Source organism: Crocodylus porosus, unplaced genomic scaffold, assembly GCF_001723895.1.
Source record: "Crocodylus porosus isolate Cpor-Errol unplaced genomic scaffold, CroPor_comp1, whole genome shotgun sequence".
In the NCBI taxonomy this organism is placed as follows: Eukaryota; Metazoa; Chordata; order Crocodylia; family Crocodylidae; genus Crocodylus; species Crocodylus porosus.
The window spans coordinates 24,668,184-24,676,603 of NW_017728921.1; positions in this window are offsets into that span (position 1 = coordinate 24,668,184).

The window sequence follows — 8,420 nt, forward strand, 5'->3', positions numbered from 1 at the left end:
AAGCCGTGCCAGGGGTCCCGCAATGACCTCAGCACTCTGGGGTGGAGATCATCTGGACCAGCTGATTTAAATACATCCAGTCCCTCCAGAAGTTCCCTGACTAGATCCTCCCTGACCCTTGGCCTGGGTGCGCCTCCCCTGTGATCCGGTCCCTGTTGAGGAAAATGGAGGCAAAGAAGTTGTTAAATAGGTTAGCTTCGTCATCTGATGTGACAACCAAATTTCCTAGCATGTCTTGTAGGGGCCCCATGTTACCTTCTTTTTTCCCCCCTATGTATTTAAAAAAGGATGTCTTGTCCTTGATCTGGGAAGCTAGTCCCAGTTCCATCTCCACCTTGGGCTTCCTGACTGCCCCCCTATATCCCCGAGCAACTGCAGTATAGTCCTCTCTGGTGATGGCCCCTCCCTTCCGTTGGGTGTGCGCCTCCCTTTTAGCTAGAAGACATTCCTGGATGCTTTGGTGAGCCATGGGAGCTTTTGCGCCCTCCTGCCCCCTTTGATCCGTGTTGGGATTACCGCCCTTTGGGTTTGGAGGATCATCTCCTTAAGGAGCAACCACTCTTCTTGGACACCTGGCTCCCCTCCCCTCCGGGGCCTCAGTGTTTCCCCGACTATTCTCCTTAGCTCATTGAAATCCGCCCTCCTGAAATCTAGGGCTGCTGCCTTGCTGCAGGCCTTTGCCACCTTGCGCTGGATGGTGAATTCCAGCAGACGATGATCACTGTCGCCCAGGTGGTCGAGCACCCGCAGCCCCTCACCAGGTCATCTCCTGTGGCCAGCACCAGGTCCAACAAGGTGTCTCCCCTGGTGGGGCTGTGCACCTCCTGGGTTAGATGGAGGTCTTGCATTTGGGCTAGGAACCTACGTGAGTGGTCATACGTGGCTGACTGCTCTTCCCAGCAGATGTCTGGAAAGTTCAGGCCATGTCCTTGGACCTAACTACCTCCATGAGCTGACTTAAGAATTCCTGGTCGAGCTCTTCCCCGTAGTTGGGTGGTCTGTAGTAGACCCCCACTGTTAAGTCTCTTTCCCCTCGACTGCCTTGTACTCTAACCCAGAGCACTTCTGTGTGCCCCTCCTCTGACTCTGTGCTACCTGGTGAGGATGTGTATTTCTCCTTAATGTAGAGCGCCACACCCCCGCCTTTCCTCCCTGTCCTGTCCCTCCTGTACAGCCTATAGCCCTGGATATTCACTGCCCAGTCATGCGTTGGGTCCCACCATGTTTCAGTGAGCCCCACGATGTCTGGGTTGGTGTCAGCTAGCAGGAGGATAAGTTCCTCCTGCTTGTTCCCCATACTGCGAGCATTAGTGTAGAGGTGTTTAAAGCCTCCTGGAAGTGTATGCACTGCCCCAGGACTATCTGGGCCCCTGTCACTTACCTGGGTATTTCTTGTGCTCATCACCTGTCTTGGCTGGGCTGTTCTTGTGGGTGGCTCTTGGTTTGGTGCTCCATGACTCCCTCCATCCTCATCTTCCCCTTCCTGCGGTGAGCCTAGTTTAAAGCCCGCCGTGTGGTAAAATTCAGGTGTGGTAACGTTAACTCAGGCATAGACATGACTGACAGCGAAGTTTCAGAGACACGGTCAAGATACTCAAGACAGCTAAATATTGTTTTACAATCTCTCACCTCATGCAAGGCCCAGGGTGGATTGGAAGCGACAGTGTGAAAGGTCCTGAGCGGGATGTGCGATGTGAGGGCTTTCGCTTGAAGTCAGGTAGCATGAGCAAATGGGAGGCGAAGGAAGGTTCTCACCCCTTCAGCAACTCCCCTGCGACACCGGCAGGACATCGGGAAGACTGCCCAGCTTTGAGGGGAGGGACAAGGGTCCTCTAACTTGCTGGTTCCCCAGATGCCTGCTTGATGGACTGGCAGACTACCCAGCCTCCTTCGCAGTGAGTTACCTGGCTTCCCACCTGGCTGGCTTGGTGGCTCCCCAGGTGGCAGGTGGGCTGCGTAGCCGGCTGTCTGGTCCCTGGCAGCCCAGTGGGTGCCCAGTTCACCAGGCTTCTTGGGTGGTCACTCAGCACTGTCAGTGAAATGAGGCATGGATAGCCTGCACTTCCATGTGAGATGGACCCTCCCCATGCCAGTGCGCTCTGCCTCGGAGCTTGGAGAGCTGCTCCTCTGCTTGGCATTCATCCTGGAGGTGCTCCATCAGGCCACAGGGCTGGCATGCATGTACTACTGTGCCAGCAGGGCAACTCACCCAGGGCAGGGGCTGTTCCCCTCTCAGTAAGGGGAGTGGCTAATAGTTCCCTCAAAGATGCCAGATATCTACCCACAATGGCCCCAGCCCCTGGCTACGTGGGAGGGGGCAATCCATTCTTGGCATCACCTCTGCCTCTCTGAGAGGTGGCAGAGGATCCAGTTTCCTCCTCACTGCTGGTTACACCCTGGGCTGCCCCCTGACATCACCGGGGCAGAGGGTTGCTGGGATGAGCTGAGCTATCCAGGATCCCCTCTGGGCTGGCACTCCCCTTATTCCTCCCCCCGAAAAAAACAGCTTATGCTGTTTGTCCTGAAGGAGTGGTTGAACCTGAAGTGCTGGGGGCTGCAGAACACAGATACCTTTGTGCTGGCATACAACATCTGCAGCCCTGTGAGCTTTGAGTAAGTCAAGATGATCCAACAGCAGAGAACAGGTGAGCAGGGGGCAAGTGGCAGCGGGGGGAAGCTGGTAGCCAGGCTCTCGGGGTGGGGAGCTCGACTATCTCCCTTTCAGTTTCCAGAAGGGACTGGTGGCTCGTCTTCCTGGAGTGACTGCCCAGGGTCACGTGCTGCCTGTCCGAGGGCTTCCCTGAGCTGTGCAGCAAGTAGACGCAGGCCAACATCCGCTGCATCCCTGTCAGGCAGTGGAAAGGCAAGCCCAGGGCAACTGTCATGGCCACCTAGCTGTGGGCTGCAGCCAGGCTTGGGAGTTAGTACATTTCTTTCCATACCTGGAGACCGGAGTTGGCTTCGTGGGGCCATAGAAGCACCTTGGTCACCATCCTGCATAGGTCCTGCCTTGGCATCTATGCAGGAAAGGGGGGAGAGAACTGGACACTAGGACCAGAAGGTAGAAAGGCAAGAGGGTTTGGTGTGGGAAAAAGGAATAGATGGGGCTGCTGTGCAGAGGCCTAGGTTTGTAAGATGCAGCACATAGGGTTTGAGTTGTAGCCAGCATGGGGTGCAGCGGGAATGCACTAGGTGCACCTGGCTATGCCTCTCCCCAGGGCCAGGCTGCAGCCTTGGCTTTGGGTAGTCACTCCCGTTCCCCAGGATGAACTCTTCCAGCCCCTCCCTCTCTCCTTGGTGCCCAGGACCGTGCCCCTGTCCTTGATCTGCCTGCAATTCCCTCCCCAGGCTGGGCAGTGCTACTGAGAGGCCTATCATTGTAGTGGGGCACAAGTGGGCTGGGAAGAAGCCCATCTCCATCCTGGTGAACAAGAGCTGGAAATGCGGGTGCCTGGAGTGCTCAGCCGAGTACAACTGCCACATCCTTCTGACTTTCAAGGAGCTGATGCAGTGTCCTGGTCAGGGCCTACAAGCACAATCACTTCACAATGTGCCTGCAGGAGGTGTTGCCCATGACCCGATGCCACACTGAGACACAATGCTGGCTGGGGCGGGGGGAGCTCCCTCTGCTCCAGGGATCAGGAAGGAACAGGTTGAGAACTAGCTACCTGTGTCCACCTGACATGGACCATCCAGGCAGAGGGGACTCTCTGGTCACCACCTCCCCTCCCTGTTGCCCATGGATCCTTGGTGCATAAGGATCTGGTTACCAGCTCCACCTTCAGGGACCGAGCACATGATGCAGTTTTAGATCAAATGGTAATTGGGCTGGTCATGACCTAAGAGTTAACTGTGGTGTTTGCTATTTCAACCCCTGGCCAGTGAGGTTGGTGTGGGGGTGAGTGGGACTGAGGGGGTGTGAGAGGATGGCTTCCTGGATGAGGCAGGTAATGGAGGAGACGGGGTCTTCCCGGGCTTGTGTCTGCAGTCCGCACCCCTGCACACCAAGGCACATACAGGACATGGCACAGATACAGGCCGGGTCCATGGGCGGAGGGAGCTACCTCAACCCAGGCAAAGTCTGGCAATTCCTAGCAGCCAGGGCAGGCGCTGTTCCCTGCTATGGATGAACTGAACGTTGCCACTGGTGCAACTGATGCATACAAGTCGATGCTCCCCTCTAAACCCGTGTAGCAGTCACAATCGGATTGATAGGCAAAATCCCCTCAGGCCTTTTCAGTGATCTTGGGTTTTGTGACCTGAGCCAAATACAGTCCTTGTTGGTTGATACCTTTCATCTGGGGATGAAATCAATTCTTTTAAATCTTTGTCTTCACTTTGGCAGCGACAATCTCAGTACTTTTCATTCCTCTCTCCATTGTCTCCCACTTTTGGGTCCCTCTCATGGAAAAGAGAGGACTGGGGCCAGGGGAATAGAGAGTGTCCTGTCTGGGCTATGAGGGTGGCAGACACACATGTCCTGCTCCTGGCTCAGTCTGGCTCTGTTGCCTTGTATGCAACTGTGCTTTAACAGGCTTCAGGGTGGGCTTTAGCTGGGGCCTTCTCCTGCACTAGGATCACTTCCTTGGCAGCTAATGCCCATGAAAGGCTCTCTCGCCTCAGCCTGGCTGATGCAGAAGACTTTCTCTGCTGGACAATGATGTGGTTGGCCAGCCGGTCAAGCCTCTGCTGCAGTCCTGGCTGTGGGCAGCAAGAACTTGCACTCCAGGAAACATTCAGCAACGATGAAGGTAAACTCTCTAGTTAGAGGTGAGATATGGGTCTTGGGGAAGAGCTGTGGGGTGGAAGGGAAGGAGCCATCTAAGCAGTAACAGATCTTCTTCCCAAGTGTCTTTCATCTAGATTGGGTCCTTACGGCCATCAGGCATCAGTGCCTGCCCAACAGGAGGGAGTCTGACCCAAGGGAGGGGTGGCTGAGCCTTTTGCCCCATCAACCCCAGGCTCAGCTGAGCAGAGGTAGAGTCAAAGAGTGCTTAGCTGCTGGCTCTTAAGGACCATGTTCATCCCATCGACAGATTGCTTGAACCAGGCTCAGTCCAGGTATCCTTAGCACTGCACTCACCACCAGTGCCAGGAACGCACTTCCCTACATCCCACGGATGGAGAGTGCTCCTATCATTCCCACAGGGAGCCAGTCCTGATTGCCATGGGGTGGAGAGCAGGGTCTTTGGTGCACTGCCAGGCCAGGGCTGTTAGGCCAGTGCTAATGGCCAGACCCAGATGGCATAGATCCTCAGGGGCCTGCCGTGACTGGTGACTGAGTTTTACATTGTGTGAGATTTTAAACTGGATTTTCTACTAAAGGCTCTTCACTCTTCTTGGATACCATACCAGGCTCCCAAAGCTGCACCTCCAGGTGAATGAAAGCCAATAAAGAGCAGTAAGAACATGTCATCTGCTCCTGCGGGTGGGGCATGGGAGAGGGGTTGCACTTCCTTCCTGAGCTGCGATGTGCTGCAGGTGAGGGAGGTGAACCGTGCTCCTCCTAAGCCAATGGCAGCTCTTTTGACCATGCCCTGCAATCTTCCCAACGCCAGCTGCCAGGACAACCTGGGAAGGGGGCTGGCTGTCAGCACTGAGCACCCCATGTCCATGGCAGCAGGCTGTCATTAGCTGCCAACCCCTCACTCCCCACCAGATCTGGAGCTCAGGGGGAGAGGGCCATTGTTGTTCACACCCACTTCTCCCCCTCCTCCTCCTTCCTCCCTGAATTCAGCTGTGGAGAAAAGAGGGGAGAGCAGCAGCAGCGCCCAGGCCCTGGGCTCCATGAAGGCAGGGGCTCTGGCCAGAGAGTTCAGAGCTCACCGTACGCGTGGAGCCCCAGTACGAGCTGCACTGACAGGCTGGGGAGCTCAACTAAAGGGAGGTGCGAGAGCACTGGCAAACCCACCTGGAGTCACCCCTGCCCCCCCTCGGGGACTCCTTGCAGGGGCATGCGCTCCTGTGGCTTCGGGGAAGATCACGTGGCTCTTCCCAGACTCACGACCAAATGTTGGGCTCAGCTTCAGGGGAGAAGTAAAGTTGCTTGGCTGACTGCAACATCCCCAACTGCCCTGCCATAATACAGCCACTTCTTGGGTGCGACTTCACAGTGCACTTCCACACGCCAGAAGCATTAGGATAAGAATGCGCTTTTCAAAGCCTGGTAAAGAGAAGCCAAATGCAGGTCCCAGGGAAATTTGGCTTGTCCCAGTTCCTGCACAGGTCTGCTCTTGATCCGCTGGGTGCCCTTGGAAGCAGGCCAATTCCAGGAAAAACTATTTGGAGACTTGCACTCAGTCCAGCTCCCCAAGTGGGACAGGGATTATTTTTTTACTGTAGTTCTCAGCTGTGGCCAGTAGAGAGCATGGTTCCTTGTGCCAGGATCAGCGTGCGGCTCCATTTCTGCTTCCCACGGGTAAGGAAGCAGGTGCCTGTCACTGAAAATACTGGGCTTGCAAAAAACAGCCTTGAAGAAACTCAGGGAAGTGGTCAGAGGGATCTTCTGGGAGATAAGTCTAATGGGAAAAGGAGTCCAGGACAGCGGGCTGCACCTCAAAGAGACATTATTAAAGGCAGAGGAGAAAGCTATCCAAATTCAGAGGAAGGATAGGAAACACAGGTTAGATGGCCTAAATAGTGAACTCTTCAGTGACTTGAAACTGAGAAAGCAACCTCACAAAAAGTGGTAACTTGGCCATATTACTAGGGATGAGGATAAGATCACAGCATGGGCATGGAGGAAGGAAATCAAGAAGGCTAAGATAGAGATAGACAACTTGAGATAGAGCTGGCAAGGGACAGTAGAAGTAACAATAAGTATTTAGGAGTATGTGAGAAATAAAAGGAAGGCCAAGGAAAGCGTAGGTCCCTGACTGAATGGAAAGGAGAGCTAATAATGGGTGGTACAGAGAAAGCTGAAGTGTTTGATGCCCTTTTTTCCTTCACAAAAAGGTCAACTGTCAAATGAAAAGCACAGTTAGCAGCAAGGACAATGGGGGAAACACTCAGCCTAGGGTAAAGCAGGAGCAGGTTATGGACTGCTTTGACAAGTGGGATGTTCTCAAAGTGTTGGGAACATCTTAGAGTCCTGAAGCTAAGAATGCCATATTCTATTTCTAAGCACCTAGAAGATAAAAAGGTCATATAAGAACAGCCAACATAGGTTTGTTAGGAGCAAGCCACACTGAATCAGCCTGATTTCTTTCTATGACAAAGCTTTATAGATGGGGAACAGCAGTAGATGTGATGCACCTCAATTTCCATGAGGCTTTTGACATGTGTCCTATGACATTTTCATAAGTAAGCCAAGACGAGGATTCAAAATGACTGATGAACTGGGAAAATGATCTGGATAAATCAGATGAAATTCAGTAAGGACACACGCAAAGACAAGTTGCATGCAGGGCAGAACAGTCAAATGCACAACTAGAAATTGGGAAAGAACGGCAAGCTTGCAGAAAAGGACCTGGGGATTACAGTGGACTGCAAGTTCAGTCTGAGTGTACTACTGCAGCACAAAAAGCAAATGGGTGTATTAACACGAGCATCACAGGAAGTGATTGTTACGCTCTGTCAGCACCCGGGAGGGCTCACCTGGAGTCCTGGGTCTGTTCCAGGCGTCACACTTCAAGAGACATGGACAAATGGGAACGAATCCGGGGAGGGCAAGGGCTTAGTGATCTCGAAAGCGTGACACAGGAGGGAAGGTTGGAAGAGCTAAAATTATTTAGTCTGGAAAAGAGAAGATAGGCTGATGACAGCCTTCAAATACAAAATGGACTGTTACTAAGAGGATGAGGATTGACTGTTTTCTGTGTCCACAAAAGACAGGACAAGAAGTAATGGGCTCAAATTGGAACAAGGACAATTTAGGTTGGATCCTAGGAAGATCTTTCCCATGCTGCGGGTGGGTAAGCACTGGTTAAGTTAACTGTCATGGAATTTCCATCTTTGGAAATTTTTAAGTGCAGGTTAGATGAGCACTTGGCTGGGCTGGGTTAGACAGGGCTGATCCTGCCTTGAGGGGACTGGATTAGGTGTGACCTCCTGAGGTCCCTTCCACCCCAGTTGTTTTATGCCAGGTGGTCTGGTGGTGGTCTGCCGAGAGTCAGACCCTCCCAATACAGCTGAGAGGAGAGAGCAGACTCATCAGCTGACTCAAGTCACTCAGACTGGCTCGGTTAGCAGGGCACAGGGACATTCCCCCTCAACAAAGAGACTGACACCACGGTGGTTTGATGGTGGGATCCCCAATAAGTTTGTGGAAGGAGTCACAGGGCAAAAGCTTGTCTCATAGTTTCATAGTTTCTAGGGTTGGAAGGGACCTGAGCAGATCACCAAGTCCAAGCCCCTGCCATGGCAGAAGAGTACCGGGGTCCAACGACCCCAGCCAGGTGTTCATCTAACCTCCTCTTAAA